Source organism: Pteronotus mesoamericanus, unplaced genomic scaffold (genome assembly GCF_021234165.1).
Source record: "Pteronotus mesoamericanus isolate MK-2021 breed Mesoamerican mustached bat unplaced genomic scaffold, CSHL_Meso_final contig_68, whole genome shotgun sequence".
NCBI classification, from domain to species: Eukaryota; Metazoa; Chordata; class Mammalia; order Chiroptera; family Mormoopidae; genus Pteronotus; species Pteronotus mesoamericanus.
This window is the reverse complement of record NW_026555234.1, coordinates 20,412,237-20,434,953: the sequence shown is the minus strand read 5'-3', so window position 1 is coordinate 20,434,953 and position 22,717 is coordinate 20,412,237. Positions and strand designations below refer to the sequence as shown.

At 34.9% G+C, this 22,717-nt stretch overlaps 1 non-coding gene across 1 annotated transcript; it reads left to right on the top strand.

The window, feature by feature from the left end:
• Positions 1-666: 666 nt before the first annotated feature.
• Positions 667-793, top strand: LOC129077750 (small nucleolar RNA SNORA40). Its single transcript, XR_008529903.1, has one exon. It is a non-coding gene; the product is annotated as a small nucleolar RNA SNORA40 (small nucleolar RNA).
• The last annotated feature ends 21,924 nt before the right edge of the window (positions 794-22,717 follow it).

Genomic DNA, 22,717 nt, shown 5'->3' with positions numbered 1-22,717 from the left:
TGCGGTCAGAAAGAGATTGGTAGAATATCTGCACCCTGGATATAGACTGGATATTTATTATTTTGTGGGTCCAGGAGGAATCTATTATGAAGCAAAAAAGTAAGATTTATATGATGTTTACAGTAGTGTCAAGGTCCAATAGGCAAACTTTCACTAGGTAACACTCAAGACTGAGAGAATTTCAGATACCGTGACTGAAAGCAGTGTGAGAGCTTATATAATAACATATGTTTTTAGTTGAATGTTTTCTTTTATAAAATACTTATCATGTGAACCTATACACTACTTTTTTTTTAAGTGACCAGGATTTCTTCAAATATAATATTTTTATGAAATTTTCTGCTACACTTACGACATGGTTTTAGAGCATAGGCTTATCTCACTTTTTATTTAAAATCATGGAACAACATGGTAATACATTTAAAAAGTGTGACTAGCCCTAGCTGGTGTGGCTCAGTGGATTGAGCACTGGCCTGCAAACCAAAGGATCACTAGTTCAGTTCTCAGTGCAGGGAACTTGCTTGGGTTGCAGGCCTGGTCCCCAGTAACAGGAGTGCGAGATGCAACCACACATTGATGTTTCTCTCCCTCTCTTTTTCACTCCCTTCCTCTCTAAAAATAAATAAATAACATTTTTAAAAAAAATAAAAAAAAAGTATGACTACTAGCACTTGTGTTTGTTTTTGTTTAAGTTGTGGGCAAAGACTACATACAGGTGTGAATGATAAATCTTCTTTTGCAACCCAGAACTCATTGTTCAGTATGAGTTTAGATACCTGTAAGAAGAAACATGATAAAAATTTTTAAAAAACAGTGTGAATAGATGAACTGTATGTGATAAAATTGTTTTATACTTTTTAAGCTTTTAGTTGAGGCATGGGTATGAGTCATAAAACAGAATTTTCTATTCTATGCCTACTGTACAACTGTAGAAGAACAAAGAACAACATTTTGCATGAGACAACATGATGAGCAATAAGAATAGAAAATATGATGATTATCAAGATTTCTACCCTAGAGAGTAATATGAACCCTAAATCCTTTAACTAATGTTGTAAAACAAAAATTTGAAGTCATTTGCTTGCTTACCACCTTTCCAATGATTTCCCATTGTCCCTAAGAGAAATTCTCATATTCTTACATTTATATTAAGTGCCTTTTATCATGAGGCCTCTGCCCCCCTCTCCATGTGATAATTGGTCAACGTGACCCAGAAAGACTAGTCCTCTCAATTTCTCTAAGCTCTTCTCTGTTCTCTCTCTTCAGGGCTTTCCCCCTTGCTGTTTCTTCTTCTTGGATCATTCTTCCAATATACACTTGTAATCATCTATTCATCTTCCAAGTCAACTTAATTACTAATTTTTCAAGAAGGCCTTTTGTGATCTCAGACTAGCATAATTTTTGCTGTTATATATTTCCATAGCAATGTGAACCTCTCTTTAATATTCACTATGTGATAAACTGTTTGTAATTCCCATTAAACTGCCATATTCTAACTTTTATGAAGACTGGAATAGAAGCTCTTTTATTCACTTTCATATCCCAAACTATATATTCCTCCCGATCATATAGCCAACCATTTGTTAAAGTGAATTGAAATTTTTATTTTTTCTCTATAATGCTTTATAGATATGTCCTGCTCAGTGAAATGTTGACTCTTATAAACTAATTATTTTGTTATAATTTGTATAGTTTGAACATCTCTCATGGAACAATGCTATTTCTTTAATAAGGTAGGGTAAAATGTTTTTTATAATAAAAAGTAAAAAAAAAACTCAGTTTTTCTTAACACATGTTTGTGTCACATACTTTAATTATGTTATTTCATTTAATCTCCCATAAAATTTCACTATATGAGAATATCATCCATGATTTTCATAGTTAATAATTGTTAAAGAGCACAATTATAAAATGGCTCTCATGTTTACATAATGCCACATTTCTTCTTTTCCTTTCATGGCACATTTGCCAAATTTAGAGAAATAAAACATTTTCATTTGCTATTATTTCTGTGATCTATTGATGCATAACATATTGTTCGCACTTAGTGACATAAAACACCATTTTAGTATTCTTACAAATTTTGTACATCAAGTATTGGAACATATCAATGACTCTACTGTGGTTTGCAATATCTGGGGCCCCTACAAAGTCATGGATGGCTAGGGATGAGTTGAATATTGGAAAATAGAACAATCTGGAGGCTTTTTTACAAATATTGGGGTGACATTGTTTAATAAAATAATATACGTGTCAAGTGCTCAGTTCTATGATATATCCTCTGTATATTAACATTGTGTGCCCACCATCCAAAGCCATAGCTCCTTCCACCACTTTGTTTGACCCCCTTTTCCCTTTACTACCAGCCCAACCAGCTTCCCTCTGCTAACCTCCATGCTATTGTCTATGAACTCTATGAGTTCTTTTTGTTTTTCTTATTTGTTCACTTGTTGCTTTCAGTTTTATATTCCACATATGAGTGAAATGATACGGTTCTTGAGTTTTTCTGGTTTATTTTGCTTAGCATGATATTCTCTAGATTCATCAATGTTGTTGCAAATGTCAGTATTTCCTATTTTCATATGGCTGAGTGGTATTACATTGCATATAAATACCACATGTTTATCCAATCATATATTGAAAGACACTTCGGTTGCTTCCATGTCTTGGCCACTGTAAATAATGCTGTAATTAACATGGGGTGCATATATCTTTGTGTATAAATGTTTTCAAATTTTGGGGGTAAATACCCAAAAGAAAGATTGTTGAGTAATATACTAACTCTATTTTTATTATTTTGAAGAACCTCTGTAGGGTAAGTGGAGGCAGTCTGGCATCCTTACCCAGGTGCTTGGGTAACTAAGGGGAGCAGCTCTCACAACCTTGAAGAGTCTGATAAAACAGTGTTCTCATAGCCTTGAGCCTGGGTCTCACCGCCCTGAGTCTGGATAAGATAAACTGCCCCTTAGCCTTAAGTAGGCCCGCATGCCCAGCTCATGCCAAGTTATCTCACTATTTGGCCTGAGGCCAGCTTTGCTTGTACTAGTACTTAAGGAAGTAAAGGCTTCTCACTCGGAGGGAGAGAGGGGGAGTGAGGTAGTTGGGGTGTACACATAGACAGGGGCTTGTGGCCCATGTGACTCCTGAATAAAGGCACGCCAAGCATCCCCACAACTCCATGCAATTTCTTCCATCTAACTGAGTCTTGAGTGGACCTGCATAGCCTAGGGATGCTGCAACACAGCCTCCATACTGTTTTCTATAATGGCTGTACCAGTTTACATTCCCACCAGCAGCAAATGAGGGTTCCTTTTATCCACATCCTCTTCAACACTTGTCGTTGATAATAGTCATTCAAACAGGTATGAATTCATATCTCATTGTAGTTTTAATTTGCATTTCTTTAATAGCTAGTGAAGTTGAGCATCTTTTCATTTATCTGTTTGCCATTTGTATGTTTTCTTGGGAGAAGTGTCTGCTCAGGCCCTTAGTTTATTTTTTAACTGAATTGTTTGTCTGTTTGGTGTTCAGTTGTCTTAACTTACACTTTTCCATCCAGACTGGGATCACTCTAAGGCTGAGCTCAAAACTGTTGACCAAGAGTGTCTGGATAAGGTCTCTCCCTGTACCTCAGACTTCATCATAGCATGGAAGCACAAATGTTGTTGGACTTGTTACCTGGAAGCTGAAGGCTCCAAGCTTGAGTGTTCCATTGAGTAGGTACATGGGCTATTTATGACCTAGCCTCACAATTCACATAGAATTGATTCGGCTGTACTTTATTGGTTGAAGCAAACTCAGGCAGGTCAACATTCAGGAAAAAAGACATGGTGTCTATCTACCTCTTAATGTGAAGACTTTGAAAGTACTGGTATATGTGGCTGTATGTAAAAGCTGCCACATGTACCTTCTCCTTTAAAGAGATACTAAAAATATTGTCAGCAATGGAATCAGGATTTGAACACAGTTTGTTAATGCTATATATGTTTTTTTTTAAATTATCTTGTCATTAATATATTTTTGAGAAAGAATGGAGGGTAAAGGTTATGTTTTACACCTCAAATTCCCTGTCATACATAACCTATTTTTTTGTCAATTAATAGGATATGTTACAAAGGAAACTCAAAAATTAGTTTTAGAGAACAGAAAAAATATATAACTTTTTGTGTTCAAGGTATTGAGAAGACATTCAAATATGAGTAAGATTTGGAGCAATTGTTTTTTTAAAAAATAACTCTAATTTTATAAAAAGAACAAGCATAACTGTCCATAGATATCACTCATAAGTTTTCTCCTTAGATTTTTTAGAAGATGTAGGCAACTATAAAGTTACTCTGGATGTCAGAGAAAAAAATAGAAAAAGTAAGAGTTTGGGGAAATGGATGGTAGGACAATATTAAATTTAACTACTATAAAAATAGATGATTTTTTACTTGAAAAATGAGGATATAGTTCTAATTTCACTAGTCCATTGGTAATAAAACTTAGGATGAGTGAGTTAAAATATGGCATGTTTAGAATGATCTTCTAGAGGTGTTATATGCGGAAATATTTTGTGTTACTGATTTTGTTCAAAAAATGAAACAGGAACAAGCTTGTGATGGGTAATTGTAGTATTTCTAATCCTTTTAATGCACTCTAAAAGAGTTTCTATTGAAAATCAGAGTTTTAATATTGAATTAGATTTTATTTATACTTTTAAAATTTAAGGACACTTAAATCACCTAAGGTAAACTGTAATATAATGCAATTGTAGTTACACTCAGTGGTATAAATACATATTGATTAAAATCGTTATAAATAAAATGCAATCATACTCTGATGACCTTCCTCATATTTATTTAGGTTGAGGGTCAGTTTATTTATTGTGATTACCCTTCAAGAGAAGGAGTATCACTTACATGGACCTATATTATTGTCTAAATAACTTCTAGGCATTTTATTTGCATGTTTATTATATTTGAGATTAAATCAATGTAATGAAATGAACTTAATATTGTAACAGTACATTATTTTTTACAAGTAGGTCCTTCATTGGCGCTTACCCTAGTGAACTGCAGGAAAGATACTAGTAGTTAGTTTTTGGGAATTTTGTCTAAATTATTTTTTTATAAACTTTATGAATAGCAAAAATATCTTACAGACTTGGTAGGAATGTAGATACTTCTACTTTAAACTAGAATTTAAAAAGTTACCTGAAGAATGTTAGTTGTATATTTACCAAATATTTTATATTATAATTGCTACTGACCATATCTGGTAGTTTCATGAGAGGAAATAGTTAAAAGTCAATTTAGGTAAAACAGCCTTTCGCAGATCTATCATTGTGTCTATCTTCCTGTTTCACTGCTCCATCTTCTCTCTTTCAGGTCATCTCTTGGATTTCTATTGCAGCTCTTTGTAGTTCCTTCTCCTGCAGTCTTTGGAAACGTGTTCTGACTGTCTTACTGTTCTCACCAAACACTTCTTATTCCTACACAGCCAGCCATGTTTGATTTCATGACCACCTAGACAACTCTGAGACACTAGTACGTTAATTTCTACTATTTTGCTCTCAAAAATTTGAAATTACATAGTTCTCTCTGTTTTCACCTCCCCATAAGGATATTTATTGAAGACTTTTTAAAACTAAGAGTAACCACACTTCACTGTAAGGGTAAAAAGCTATAGAGCATAATTATTATAGGCAAGATAACATAGAATGGACAACTTTCACAGTATGTCATGTAAATACCTAATAGTCACTCTAATAGTAACTTTTCTACTTGATGGTGAAGAGTGATGAAAGAAAATTGAGCTACTCTATTTCTTGATTCTTGTATGCCATGATAAATATAAAGTCCTTCATTTCTGTTAAATAAGAAACCAATGACGATACTGCTTACTGAAAACCATCTGTCCATGTTCATCTGTATCAACAAACTCTGGTCAATTTGCATTAGCACAATCTGTTATTCCTGCCTTTGCCAATGTTTAACAATGTCAGATGATTTTTACCTCTTCTCAGGCAGCATATAGGGTGGGGCAAAATTAGGTTTATAGTTGTGAGTATGCAAATCACAGACTTTATTCTTGTATTATTATTTATTAATTATTGTATTAATTTCCATACCAAGAACAGGAAACTTACTTTTGCCGCACCTTGTATTATATGAAATACTCAATAACATGCTTTTCTGTGGAGATAATATTTTTATTCTTTGCAGGGTCAAATATATATTACAAATTCTGTGTTGAGTAAAATGTGTGCACTAAAATTGTTTCAATTTTATTTAATATATTCAATTCATATGTGAATAATTTTTATGTGGGTAATCTAATCATCTAAAATATTTATATTTCAATTAACATTTGCTTAATACTTTGCCTTCCTTCCTTTTAATCAATCAAAAAGGAAGCATTGCCTGTCCAAAAGAAGCTTAGCTGTGTAAAGCCACATAATTAATATTCTTTTTTTTAACTTGAAAGTCTGTTGAAACATTTTTCTAGTTGATGTGAGTTCTTTTCTAAAAAGTAAGTCTAGATTGCAAAGCAAGACAACATCAAACCTCTTATTCTTATATTTGTTCAAGCAGAATTTACCTCTGTGACTCATATAATCTGCGTTATAGTCATATACATATATATTTTGATACCTCAAAGCATCTAAAAATTTCCCTAAGTGAAAATCATTTTAGATTAATCATAATTATAATAATCAGGTTAGTTTTTTATATTTATAAGCAAGCTCAAATGTACCGGTATTTCATGAACTATCTCTCTAAAAGTCAGTTTTCTGTATTTTCAATCCATGGATTATGCAGAACTTCATGCTGAACAATGAAAGGAGGTTTTGTTTTCTCACTCACCTTTATCTTATTAACCATTTTCTTCTGTGTAATTCTATCTTTGCTATATATTCACCTCATCACTCTCTTCTGATTCCCACACAGTAGATTGTAATCTCATGGATCTCTGTGTAAATGTGGAACTTAACATGCCACCTATTTATGTTTCATGATCATCATATCATGTTCTGGTTCACAATGCTGTGAATGTGTTGCTGGTTCACACTATAAATTAAATTTTTATTTTATTATCAAATAAAATGTGTGTGTGTGTGTGTGTGTGTATATATTATATATATATATAATATATATATACATGTTTGAGACATAGTTTACTTTTCTTAAAATACATGCACGGTGAAAAATAATGTAATATTTTATTTTGTTGCACCCAGCAAATATTTATTTACTTACTACCCATCATGCTTCCAGACCACTTTCCTCACCAGCCTGTTCCAGAATCAAGATACTGAAGGGACCAAAATTTTTCCATCCTGAAATTGCTTTTTGGGATATACTTTTTTAAATGTTTGTTTAAAAAAAGCAACTCAGAAAGAACATTTGATGCTCCCCTCCCACCCCCACATTCTCTGCTAGGGAATTCAGAGAAAAATGCTTCAGGAAAGACATCTTAGGATGCAGCCTCAGCCAAGTTAGAATTAAGTGTAGTTAAACAAGGCCTTCAGGTAGGTGCCTGTTAGACGGATACCCTCTGTGTTCCCTTGTTTCTGAGCAACCTAGCAAGGGTTTTCCTGCCACCTATGTTCCATTCTTCCTCAACTACTTGTAAATAACCCATTCTCACTTCTGGAACCTAATACCTCATTGCCCCCTGTCTCCTTCGTCCAAAATGTCTTATACACCCAACATTGTTTCACTGTTTTGAAAGTTGTATGTATATATCATGTCTATGATTTTGCCATGTGCATGTATTAAACTTTGATATTCTCCTATCAATCTGTCTCTGTTAATTTGGTTATTACCCCAGCCAGAAGAACTCAGAATGTGGGAGAACAGGTATTAATACATTTTAGTCCCCCTCAACACACAAAGGTCACTGATTGTGAATATATTGGAACTCTGAGGTGCTCAGTTTGATGTAATCAGATTATCCCAGGCATATACTTCTATTGATTATTGGCATACTATCTTTTAAAATGAGATATTAAATCATAGAGATATCTATCTAAATGCTCTACATGTTTTCCTAGAAAGGCAAATCCTTAAAGCAGCATTTTACAGAAAGCAGAAGAGGTTGAAAGTGGCTAGACAAATTAAAAAACAAAAACACCTCTTATTTAACAAGTGCTATTGTTGCTGATAGAAATCAGCCTCTTCAATGGGATCATGAGAAAAGCATTTCACAGATCCATGCGCACGTGATTGTGGTGTGGCAAGATTTATTTGGGTGGATGGCAGCCACTCTGTCCCAATTCATTCTATACCGACATGGAAAAAGTTCTACCTTATCTCCAGAAAGGCCAAAACAAAGGCCAGTGTCCAGAGTTTCTGCTTTATATTAAAGCTTAGTCCTTCAGAGCTCATGCAGTCTGCTACAGGGCCACATGACTGATAGAACAACACGGTTGTGTGTGTTACCAGGAGAGAGAGAGAATGAACAAACATAAAGGGCAATTGCAGGTCACTGAACAAGTATGAAGATGTAGCTTCCTGGCAAAGCAAACAGGCTTATGCTCCCAAGTTTATTAAGTTCAATGTCCAATTCTCTTTTCATCCTTTCTTACTGATAATCAGCTAACTGGCTACAGTAACATTCTCCCCTGAAGATCAGAGGGTTGTAATCTTATAAGGGGAAATTGATGAAGTTCTCATCTTCTGTAGTTGTTTCTTGCTGTCAAGGGGATGTTCTTGCTGCCTATTCTCAGGCACAAAGGGTCTTTCTATCAGCTAAAGGAAAAGAAGAGCCAAAAAGAATGGAGATCTTCATTCAGGAATGAGGGATTTTGCAATGTCTAGGTGAGTTTGCTGGGAGGCAGCATGTCTAGTAATGGCACTATCTATAGTATGGCACTGCTGGATAAGTTGGCATCCTTGTTGAATTCTAGAGCTGACAAATTTGAAAAGAAGGTTAAAAGTCATAGTCCAAAAATGAGGAAAACTATAGCAACTGAAGGTCTGGTAAGAGGTGAACACCAGATAATAGAAAGAGGGACTAACTTTATAGTTTCACAGGTTAAGTTGGAAGAGTGGCTTTTCTGACAAAAGGATGTCACACCTGCCCAAAGCTCTCTTGTTTACCACATATAACCCAAATTATGCTGATGGGAATATTTCAATATTTCACCCATCCTTCCTAAGTACTGTGGGCATTTTTCTGTCTGAACCTTTAGAGCAGAAAAGAGAAAGCAGTTTCAAGTGAAGTTTATAGACCTCCCTATATTTCACCAACTCAGTCATCTAGTCCTGACAAGTCAATCCAGCCAAACCATTGAATCTCATTTCAGGAGGTGGTGATGCAAAAGGCTTTCTAAAGTGAGGCTTTTACTGTGTGAGAAGGCAATCAGTTAAATAAGAACAGAACCATACACCCTATTAAAACAGAAGAAAGGACACAAAGGTTAATGAACACAGTAAATCATAAACAAGTTTCTGAGTCTGCAAGACTTAGAAAGACTTCCAGATGCAAGAATTTGCTGGAATAAAAGCAAGTGGAGAGAATTTGACAAATCCTCCTTATCTGTAGTTTGAACATCTCTGGTAATGTCATTATGTGCTCAGGTAAATTCTGTGTCAGGTACACAGACATAGCCTTAAAGAAAGTTTTAATTTCCAATAATTCCTAGTACAAAGATGGGAGAAAAAATAAGTAAAACATTAGTTTGGAAGGTTGACTAAAACTAGAAGAATTTAGGAACCAATTCAGCTACAAGTGAAGGCAAACCTTCAAGACAGTTAAATGCACTAGAGTCCAATTTCCAGAACTGGGCACCATGATTTTCACTGAAACACAATTTTTCTCCCTAAAATCACCCTCATTTTCATCAAAGAGACTGCACTAACTCCAGTTTTAATTTAGCCTAATTATTTTCATAAACACAACAAGAATAGCAATTAATTATATAGGCCCTGTAGTCAGCTCCTCCGGACAAAGATGAGCCACAGTTGCTATTAGGCTTTGCCTGCAGTACCTGTAATTTTAGATAAATTCCTCAAGTTCTTGAGGTTCTCTCCTTGTCATCTCTCAAGAAAGATACCTTCATTACATACCTGGAAATACTGTCATGAACCTTGTGACCAAGCAAGGTACAAGGCTATTTCTGCAGTGGGTTTTTATTAGCTGTAAAAGCCAAATTTGATGAAAAAATATAAATAGAATAATGAAATAATTTAAAATAAAGCAAAATATAAAATAAAATAAAATATAAAATAAAATACAAACTTAGAAAAACAAATTCTACACAAAGAAAGTAAAAGAAAGAAAGAAAGAAGGAAGGAAGGAGAGAAGAAAGAAAGGAAGGAAGGAAGGAAGAAAGAAAAAAAGTAAGTAAGAAAGAAAGAAAGAAAGAAATCTCCATTCCTTAAGGCTTTCTGGTGACATCCAGAGTTCAAGCATGTCTTCCTTAGACATGACATACCAGTCAAAGTCTTGGTTAGTAAAACCACAATTGGTAACTAGTCATTTTTAGCTCATGAAAAGTAACACATTGAAATGACTCATTAAGAATTTCCAGTTTCTAGAGGTATCAGGTAGGGAGAAAAATATAAAGCAAAAAGACAATCCTTGTCCTTTTAACAGGTTGAAAAGGACAAAATTCTGACTCTATATTAGACAGCCCAAAGGTAAGAAACTGGCATTTCTTAGATTGACAAAGACATTTCATAGCTTTTAGAAACATTGGCACCTCACTGACAAACATACTCACACTTCTGAGAGATATAATTTCATGACACAGGTATTATACAGCAAAAGTCACTGATTTATTAAGTTTGAACATCTGAAATAAGTTAAATTGATTTGCTTGGATGGCCCAGTCTTTTCTTTCTTTTTCTTTTTTCTTTCTTTTTTTGATAAGATCTGCCTCTCAGAAATTTGCATTCCAAAAGACGGTCTAGATAAGGGTTCTTGCAGACCAGGTATTTGCATATTAAAGGCAGAGCATGTTTCATAAAGCCAATTATGTATAAGCACTCTTTTGAGAAATCAGAGTTAAATTTTAGCCAATTAGCAAGTACAGATCCTAAAATGGTATGTTGAGGCATTGTGGATGAAGATTGTATTGCCTATTTCAGAGGTGTCCAAACTTTTGGCATCTCTGAGCCGCACTGGGATAAGAAGAGTTGTCTTGGGCCACACATTAAATACATCGCAATTTGTAATCACACACATGAAAAACCTCATAATGTTTTAAGTAAATGTATGATTTTGTGTTAGGCCACATTTGTAGCCATTCTGGGTTGCATGCAGCCCAAGGGCCACAGGTTAGAGACACCCCTGGCCTATTGTCCTCAGGGAAAGAAAATTTCATCCTTATTAAAAAGGGACAAAAAACCTTTATTCTTATAAGAGGGAGCTATTGGGTAGATGAATAAAAACACAAGCATCTCTAATTTTCCCTAGCTCTGCTGTGGTGTTGCCAGATCCTTGGTTGGTACATGACCCTCACTTCTGGCTTCAGCATCCTGAGGCCCTGATCTCTCCCTTCCCACCCCAGGGGTGGAGACCGTCTAAAAAATGGCAATATAATTTTGTTCAAGTGTGAAACCTTGCCAGCAGTCAGTGTTGATCAGGGCATGTTAATTTGGTTTATTTAATTCTACATGGGTGATTCTGTTAGCCTCTGGCCTTAACTAGTGTTACCAGAGGTTTCTAGTCTTGTTTCTATACAAGGGATGCCTATTATCTCTGCTGCTTTCAGAGAAAGTCTCATCCTGTAACTCTTGTCTCAGTAGTTGGGTAAGTAATCTTCATATTTCCAACAGCCTCAGTTCTTCAAGAGGCCTAATAAAGTGAAGCAGACTCCCTAGGAAGGGAGCACAGGTGGAGATATTTGACCATAGAGGCCTGTAAGTCTATCCTGGAAAAGGGATCAATTGGCTATGGGGTGGACCCATCAGAAGCTCACAAAATCTTGGGAAGATGATTGGGAATTTTAAACAAGCTCCTGGTCATTCCCAAGCCCAAAGATAATATAATCCCAGAGAACAAAGAAGGGCACTCTTAGTGACTTGTGCTTGCTCTGTGAGCTTGTGCATGTTCTTTCTCCATACCATGTGGGCCTAACTGCCATGCAGTCAGAAGCCACGTGGACTCCCAAATGCAGGCTTCAAGAAGGAGCCTGGGTACAAGAGTGCAGGCAGGAACGGTGCTAAGCTACCTGGATGGAGACTGAGACCACTTAGCAGCTACCTGCGGGCTACGAATGACTAAGGTTTAATATGAAACAGAAACTCGGAACACTGTCCTTTGTTTTGGTCTTGCTGAAGACACAGTTGAACTTTTCCCGTGACAGGATGAATGGAGATGGATCATAGGGGCAGCCTTCCACCCATATTAATCGTGCCACACCACCATCTCTTGTGCATGGGTCTGAGATATGCTTTTCTCAGGATCCCTGAAAGAGTCCCACTTTTACCAACAATGCAATGACACTGGCCCTGACTACAGTTTTTATGTTTGGATTACTTTTGTCCTGTCTGATAACTGTAGATAGAAAAGTCAGTATATCCCGTCCCTTCCCTCACTCATCTCACACACAATTATACGATGCTAGATGTTAACATTTCTGGTGAATTAGTCTCATAAAATTATTTTTTCATTTATTTCCACAGAAAGCATCAACATAGATTTCTCTTAAAGGCACCAGGAATTGTTTTTAGATATATGTAAATCATGTATTTATATTTTTAATCAATATCTAAGAGGTTTTGTGTGTGTGTGTATGTGTAGATTTTCTTAGAGATGTATTTTTATTGGCTTTCTTATTTTTTATTTTTAAATTTAGTTTATTGGGGTAACTGGTTAAAAAATTATCTAAATTGTTTTAGGAAATATAAAAGAAATCTTTCTGTCAAAGCCATTATATCCTTCAATTGTAAGAGGATTCTATTTAACTTTGAAATGAACAAAGTTAATTCTTTCATTTTCAATGCCATTCAAATACCAGTTTTAGTACAGACCTGGAGTAACTATTGAGTTTGAGGAGGGAAAATTGAAACCAAACCCAAGTTTGACTGCCTGCCACAATAAAAGTCAAACTTGTGAGATAGCTGCTGGTGAAAAGACAAGTGGTTTAGGTGTTGGCGACTTGAGAAGATGGGGGACTCATGTTCTAATAAAAACCACTTTAATATAGTACTGGGAGACGGTTTCATAGGGAGGGAGAGGGAAAGCAGAACAAAGAGCTGAGCAGGAGGGACTGTGACATGCAGGCAGAATCCTTACTGGTCCTGGTATGAATCTTTAACAGCAGCATACTGGAACAGGTCAGCACCAGCGACATTCTGGAAGTTGGGTAAATTGTGCCAACCAAAGTCCTGGTCAAGGCCATTTCACATACAATCAGGGATCAGAAGTACGATTCCTGCAATATGCTTATAAAGAGACTGTCAGCATGTGAGTTCTTTTAATCAGTTTGTTAGTACATTTTATTCCAATTTTATTTCATGATAAGTAAGAGTAGTATAAAGTTTTTACTCCTTGTTACAAAATCAATGGCAGAGGATATGTTTGTATATACCATTACTGTTTTCCTGGCCCAAACTCTTACACATGAAACAAAAAATCTCTGATATGAAATCTATACGAGGTATATATGAAAAGCGAGAACACCAAATTTAATTATACAAAGAAAAGAGTTAGAAGTATACCTCAGTTACTAATGCAAACAGAGTTTCTTTGCCATAATTTCTACACAGCCTGCAGATATGAAGGAAGACATGACTATAGCAACATATTGCTATTAATAGGCTGAAACAAGGGACACATAAAAAATGAATGGAAACCAACTTAGAGTAAGATTTTTTTTCTTTTAAAAAAACACCTTTGCGTATCTTTATTTTAGGTTTATTTGGCTTGAAGGAGCTTTTCTTCCTAAGTCCAAATACTCTGGAAAAACAGTAAACTTTATTTGCTTTGTTTCTGATATTAAATCCTTCTCTTAACTAGAAATTTCCCTGCTACTTTAAATATCATGTGGAATCCCAGTCATCTTTTGCAATCTTTTTTGATGTTTTAAATTGAATTTTCTTACATTTTATATGGACAATATTTTTAGATCAGTAAAGCAATTACAGATAAACAAATTAATAAAGTCGATTAATCCCAAAACAAAATCATTACCCCAAATCCTGATGTGTAGGAATAATTACTGTTAAACATTAGAACTTTACACTATTGTGAAGCCATTTAGTCTCTATGCTCAAATGTTTCTTTCTAATAATCTCAGATTGTAACATGGTACAGGTAACCCTTGGCATCATCTCCAAGTCTTTTATTTATTTACTTTTTTATTGCATTGCACTCTCAAAGTTTTAATATAACACTCCCTATTGTCTGAAGGAAGACCATGTGGGCTAGGAATTAGAATGCTTATATAATTTCCTCATTTAACCAAACACAATTTTATAATTTTAGGACACTAGATGTCTTTATATATTAATTCCATAGATTAAATAGAGTGGAGCAAAAGTAAGTAATGATTGTTCCTATGGAAAATGATACAATAATTAATATATAATCATACTAAAATAATCTGATTTGCATACTCACAACTGTAACCTACTTTTGCTATACCCTGTATACCTAACAATATATTATAAATCATAAAATATTGCAAAAAGAAAATTACATAAAGATGAGAGTCTCCTAAAATTTTTTTAAAAAATCAAAAGGCAACAAAAGAGAGGCTGGGGAAACAAAAGTTGCTATATTTTTAAGTAATTGCAGTTTTAAGATTATAAGCTTAGCTATTAAAATTTGTATGAAGAGTCTAGTGAGTTTGCTTAGGTTATATCTGTCTCCACATCTAATTTTTCAATTTCCCATTTTAGAAGTTTTCTTTCTTTTCTCTGCTTAAGTGTATTTTCACTCCAGTATAAAATAAATTTAAAAAATTGGTAGAGTAGACTCAATGCTTTTATAAATCTCCTGTCCTTCTCACATTTTATAGTTCTTCCAGATCTGATTTTTAAAACATGGTAATTAATATTTTAACTAATGGCATCAAGAGTAAATTTATTTTTAACACTGCACTCTCACTAGTGGAAAGGATGTGGTGTTTTATTTTTCAACATGTAAAATCAATCTGGACATAGAAATAGCCTCACCACTTGCAGATAACCTAACAGATTACCTAACCTAATTTTTTGGTCTGATACATAGCAACTTTTTAATTTGAATCTGTAGGATAAATGATATGTTTTTATACTGAAGATACAGTATAATATAATTAAAAGTAGTTAAGAAATGCATAGTGACTCACAAAGTGAAATGATTTTATAAAGCTTAGCCTCTGGCTAATGTAAATATTCCTTCACCTCTGATAGTGTCAAAATAGATAGGCAATTTTGGCACACATACTTAGTCTAACTCTAAGGATAAATTACCCCAAGTGAAAAATCCTCTATATGCTTACTTAACTATATTGGTAAAAAATCTGAAGCAAGGGAAATTGCAGAGAAAGCCTCAGGGGAATAAACCAAGTATTCGCATCACAATGAAATCTATAGTTTATCACTCCCAAATTAGATCACATAGCATTACCTGTATAACCGTGTTATATTTAAAATAATCCCTTGATCTTGTATATTTTTAATATTTACATAATTACTCCTCATAACTATAATTTGTTGACATAATTACACTACCCCCAGAGCACATCTTGTTGATGGAAGGTTACCCTTTCTCTACCCACTGAAGATTTTTTTTTCCTCTGTATTTGATAACCCAAACTGATACTGGTAGCCTGACCACTGCTGGTAGGTTGGCCAGTGCCCTGACGGTGAGCAGGAGTGGAGGGGAGAGGCCAGAGGGGCAGCACAACTTTGCCTTGACAATCGCAACTTACCTAGGGCAGCGAGTGAGGACAGAGCCCTCCACCTCGGCCAGGACACAACAGGGGGAAGCCATTGCACTGGGCATGCCCAAGGCTGGCGAGAGTGATTGGCTAAGAGAAAAGCCCTCCTACTCCTTTCGGTACAGTGAAGACCTACCAGTCTAGTCTGGGAAAAGACAGGGTTGGTTGGGTGGAGTGGACTCTCCTGAAGCGCCCCAGAAGTTTGAGCAGCACTCTGGCCTAACAGGGTCGCTTATGTAAACTGAGGAAAGGGAGAAACGCAGTCTTGTGGACGCACTGGTGGACATGCAGGCCAGCGCTTTGTGCATCAGGCAGTCCCTGGAAGCCATGTGGCCATGGACAGGCACTGCGCTCTGCAGCATGCACAGCAGAGGCCCCGCAAAGCCGGCAGTGGGCAGCGACCCCCAGTCCCCAGCATAGGAAGCAGTGAAAGCACCATAGGAACGGGGGTACCACACATGGGTCCCCAGGGAGGAGCCGAAAGCCAGATTGCAACCTGGAACAAGCCAAGCCACGTGGATGATTGTGCAGCAGCCACCTGCAGTAACAGAAGGATAGTATTTCTTTTTTAAGCGAGAGAAGGAGCTCTGGGTGCAGCCTTGGAATGGCCTGGCAGAGGGTGGCTGGATTTTCCTCTGGGTTTTCCGGAGGGCGTGGGCTTTGAGGCGAGAGCCTGACGTTCTCCCAGATTGTGCAGCTTTTGAATTAAAGACTTCTTTCCTTTTCTCACGAAATCTCTGTCTCTGGAATAGGCCTGTGGGTTGGGGCGGGCAGCTCAACCGTTGTTTGGTAACCGAACCACTTGATTTAGAATTCCCACTTGGTATTGTAAAGAATTTACTTTGACTCGAATTTTTTTAAGATTTAAAATGTCCCAAACTGTCACTTCTAATTATGGTAACATTTAGGCAATGAGACATAGCAGGACGCCTAACTAAACTTGGTATGACATTTCAGTCCCCAAATAAATCAAATTTAGTAATACCTCCTTTTAGTTTATATTGTAAAATATTTTATTTCACTTTTTTATCATCTTTTCTTTCTCTCTTCAGTAATACATAAGAAATATCATGTTTTATGATTAGTGGCATGAAGTTTAAGGACTTGAAACAATTAACTAACAGGACAGTATGTCCTTAAATGTACAAATGCATTTAAGTATATTTATTAATGCAATCATTTAGGAGGGCTTGATTTGCAAAACTTCTTCCAGGTATGGAGAGCTGTTACTTTGTACCAGCCTAAACATTTGACTTTTATTAGCAGTATTCTTGGAAGCCAGCCATTAGATCATATTAAATAATAAGATAGAACAATTCATGTGTGAGATTGCATTCATATGCATTTTTTCCTCCCACCACCAAGGCTCTGGTGAAGAAATTTTTGTTCATGTTTTGCAGATTCCTTATATATCATCTGAACTGTTACTATGTATTTACCAATTTTTATCGTAGTGGCTAAACACTTATCTGACACTCCTCCGCAGAGATGATTCTGTACAATCCCTCAGTAAATGTCTTCATGATATATCCCTGCATTTCAGTTGCAGTTTTTGTCTGACCCTTTTGATTTTGAGATTTCAGACTATCATTTACAGTCTTGAGAGACAAACATGGTAGTTATTTCCTTTTAGATAAAGCAGTTAAGATTTATTCCATAGAGACACTTGGAGAAAAGACAGGCATTGTATTTATTAGGTCTAACTGAAGAGTTTACTGACTCTATTAAAAAGAAATCATTAAAAATAATGAAAAAATGCCAAGCCTCATGAAGAAACTTTTACGGTTGTCCTGGGGCATTGCCTTATAAACACACCCACAGGGAAATTATTATCTATGCAAATTGTTTAATGTGATATATGAATTTTGCAGTTACATGTGGATTTGTAGATTTCTCTCTGAGGAAAGAAAACCCTCAGCATTACTTTATTGCCCTGAGAGATAGCAACGTGTTTTGTATTTTACCTAACAATCCTGTTTTAACATCCACCCCCCCAAAAATGTCTTTATATGCAATTCTACAAAGTATAATTTGAAGCAGTTTTACTTTCTTTTTGGTTTCCTCATTAACTGAGTTAAACATGAGATGCTTTTAGTATGTTTCTGAGAAAGTTATAATTTTAAATTTATGAAAACAATACATTGATAATAATGCTAATTACGATAATTGGAAGGATCTGAAGCTTTAATTATGTTTCTCACTTAATATATATCTATAGTGAGATCAGATCTACTATTGTGAAATTAAATGGGAAAATGCATGCAAAATAATATTAAGTGCATAAAATATTGAGTTCATATAAAATATGGTATAGGACTAAGCATTTTGGTATTTGTTATTTAATTTTTGAAGTTTGATAAAACTGAGTCACAGAGACAAAGTGTTAAATGACCAGCCATAGTTACCATATGAATAGTAATTGACAAGAGCTTAAAGAAAAATGTAAGCAATGAAGAAAACTCTTCATCTTACTGATGGGTGAGGGAACAAAAAGACCAAGAGCTCACTGATGGAGAGAAATGCCACAAATTTGAATGCACATACAGGGAGATTGACGTCCATTAAATAGACACAAGCAAATGTTTAGAAAATGGTTTCTTAACTTTGTCTTGTATTCACTGTCTACCATCTGTCTTATGTGAAGATAAGAAAACAGAAAGAGAATAAAATATAAGCTAGAGGATTAAAGCATTTTAATAACCTAACCAATACTATAGCTATTTTTCTTATATAAATATGTGATATTTTTTCCTTGAGAATTTTGTGTTACTGACTAATTTCCTGTTAAATAATAAAAAACTGGTAACTTTTGGTTCTACCTCTAATAATGGATAAAGAGAAATGATTATACCTGAAGCTTTATTTTTTTTAATTATAATTAAACTTTGTAATATACTTAGTTAATTTAGTTCAAGAAATGTTTGTGGAGTGGCTGCTTGGACATGTAAGTTGGAGAAGTTAGTCATAAAAATGCCTAAAATCTGATTACTTCATTCAAGGAGCTTCATAAAAAATAAAGCAAAAGATAAGATATTAAAAGGATAAATGATAAAGAAACATTTATAGATAGAATGGTTCACATGAAATGTAGAATGCTGTGGCAGCTGGTTAAATGAAAATTTCACTATGAAATGACTTTAGAGAAGAATATGATATTCCTACTAAAAAGTAAATATTAAATTTATCTTGCAAATAATACTGTTTAACGTTCCTCAATAACAATAATTCTTCAACTTCTTTCTATTTTTGAAATTATTTTTTAAACTAACAACCACTTAATTTCCTCAACATTCTTGGCCAATGACTCTCATTTAAAGCAGCGGCATTCAACAAACACCTTTTTCCTTTTTTCCAGAGGATATTATGTTAAGTGAAATAAGCCAATCAAAGAAAGATAAATACTATACAATTTCACTTATATATGAAATCTAATGACTAAAATAAACAAATAAAATTGAAACAGATTCATACAGAGAACATACTGACAATTGTCAGAAGGGAGGCGGCCAAGGGTTAGGTGAAAAGGTGAAGAAATTAAGCAAAAAAAAACCCCCAAAACCCAAAACAAAAAACACCTCATAGACACAAATAATAGTGTGGTGATCACCTGAGGGACAAGGGTGGGGGGAAGTAGAGGAGAATAAAAGAGGGATAAGTGATGATGGAAGGAGGCTTGACTTTGTGTGACAAACATAACACAGAGTGGTCTGATCAAATCACTGGGGGGGGGCAGGAGGAGTAGGAAAGGAGGATGTTGCCCGAGGTAATGGCAAACCGTTTAGGACAGGATTGGCTGAGAAGATAAATGCCTCTGGAGTGTGTGGAATTATAAGCCAGAAGATTTAAAATAAAAAGAAGGCAGAGACTGGCTCTCAGGCTCTCCTCCATGAGGATGCCTGGGTGATCGTACTGCAGCTGCCTGTGTTTTTGAAAGGACGGTATTTTGGATGGGTGGGAGAAGGAACCCCAGGTGCAGTCGAGGATCAGACTGACTTGGCAGGGGGTGGCAGGGTTATTCTTTGGGTATTTTAGAGGGGACAGGCTCTGAGGCAAAAGCCTGCCATTCTTCCAAAGTTGTGTAGCTTTTGTATGTTATGTTGCTTTAGTTTGTAAACTAATCCGATGGAAACAGGATTATTAAAACCTAACAGGAGGAATGATAGAGAAACTTAGGAGTTAAAGATTTTAGCCTTTATTGACAGGCTTTGGTGACTAATGCATGTGAAATGCTATTATTCCAAAATTGTGTAGCTTTGCCATAAAGACTCCTTTTCTTTATCACCAAAACTTTGACTCCAGAATTTTATCTACAAGATGGTGATGGGCAGCAAGACTCCACTAGTTTGGTAACAAACATACAATGCAATATACAGATGATGTATTATAAAATTTTACATAGGAAACCTATATAATTTTATTAACAAACCAATGTAACCCCAATAAATTAAATAAAAAATAATAAAATTAACAAATAGCTTTTGATACACTACTGGAGTAATGGGTACAGATATGGCCACTGCCTTTAAAGATCTAAAGTCTGAGTAGAAACACTGACAAAAAAACTTTACAAGTAAATGACCAGTTCCCAACAAGAATAACATACTTTATTTTGGTGTAAATATGGAAATCAGGTTAATTCCTTTTGAATCTTCTTTTACTCATAAAAAATAATTTTATTAGGAATGCTCACCACATTAACTGCTTTATTTTTCCATTGTGAATAATTTCAGATCCAAAATGTTTCTGAAACAAGGTTTGGTATTTATCTCCTAATGCATTTCAAGTGGATTGAAACATAAATACCCCACAAGAACAATTCCTAAGTTAATGGATAGGAAGTTTATCATTTCAATTTTTGACACCAAATATTTTATCTTAACTCACCTGGAAGAGAAGGAAATATTTAAAGATGGAAAAAAAAAGTTTTCATTATGTATTCAACTAGTTAAAAATAGTTAACAGACTCTCATAATGATTAAGTAAAAAGTATTTTTACAGTATAAAAGACCATGCAAATATTACAGATTAAGTCTTAAATGCTTACGTGCATAAATGTTTAGGAAGAGTTAAAATCTGTCAATGTCAAAATTATGCCACCTTAGAACATCCAATATGATAGTTTTGATCAGAAAGTTACAATAGTTTATAACAAATAGTATAAATTGAAGTAGATCCAGTATATAATACAAGGAAATGATGTAATGCTTGGACGTACTGGCAAGCTCCAAAGTTTTAGAGATTACAAATTTACACAGGGGCTAGTGAGTAGTTCGAGAGGGAGTGAGACCCACAAAAGATTCATGAAGTAAGTACCAGAATTAATTTACAAATGGAAAATGAAAATTCCCCCAGAGATTTCCGTAACTGCTGCACAAATGACTTCCTAAAGGAGCAGATAGCTTTTCCTCAAAGTTTTTCTGCAGTGACACATATAATTGGTGCTGTTCATGTATTTGACTGAAGTGACAAGGTAAACTTGACAAATAATGATATGAAATTCCTGGAATACTATCCCATTGCAAAACAAAACATCCTGAGAGCCAGATTGTTGGTATTGAGATTGAGTAGGACTGTGAAAAGAGCCAATATGGCCTCACATAAACCTCTTACTTATTCATTTCAATGTGTTTTATTAAGCCATTACTATGTTCATGTACCAGACTAGGTACTGGAGATAAAATGATGAAAAATATAGATATGGTCCCAGCTGTCAGACAGTTTACTCAAGTAAAATGACTCAGGTAAAGAAGCAACACAACAAATAATTACGGTGTTTCAATAGAAAAAAATATAGGTTAACTGTGGCAAAATATTTAACAGAAAATAATTTCTTATGAAAAATTTAGAGACATATTAATTATGTAAATACCATGTTAAGTACATTTAATTATACATTTATAATGAACTCTGCATTCACATACTGCAATTCAAATATTCCACAAACTTATTTTTTTCTCTACATGACTTTATTTTGCTGTAGAGTCACTTTACTCACTATAAAAATGAAGAGGAAAATGCATACATATGTATGCATATACATATTTATATGATTGCTTAGTCTCTATTAGTTTAAAAACAATGTTACAGTGAATTCTTGTGTTCTTTCACGTCAGCCAAAATTAATAACCCTTGTTCAAAATTCACAAATAAATTTAAAGTTGTAAGCATACTTAAGATATTCTTTAATGAATTTGTTGTGTTATAAAATCAATATTATATGACAAAAATAGAATGCTTCTTGAAAAATAATTGCAAGAAGGACATTTATTGTTTAACACTGAAAGTCAGCAGTTGTTTGAGACAAAAAGATTGTTATAAGTATAAATTAATTAATTGTGTTTGGATACTCCATCAAACCTAATTTCCTCCTTTTTTTTGAGTCCCTTGAATGACAAAGGTATATTACACATGTGCTTTAGAGTGACCAAAGGAATTTATAAATTGATATAAACCTGATTACATTTCATAACATTATGAAGGATTCATATGTAAGATCCTTATTAATTTCCCCAGGGCTCTTAATGTCCACTTAGGTAAAACTAATTAGAATAACCATAATTCAGGAAAATTGAATCCATGAACAAAGACTACCGCATATTTATAGGGAATAAGAGTCGATGAGAGCAGTTTCTGAGGAACGGAGTAAGCAGTGTTAGTCACTGGCAGATGGAAGAGGCAGAAAAAGTAAATTAAAGTTGTGACATTTGTAAAAACAGTTTTGGAAGAGTCATTTAAACACCTTGGATGAACAGCCATTTATTCCTGGGGAGTGTTTGCTGTTGAGGTCAAGCTAATTCTCGATTACAAATAAAGTAGTTATTGGTAAATTAGATAGCTTTTGGGACTCTTCCTCTG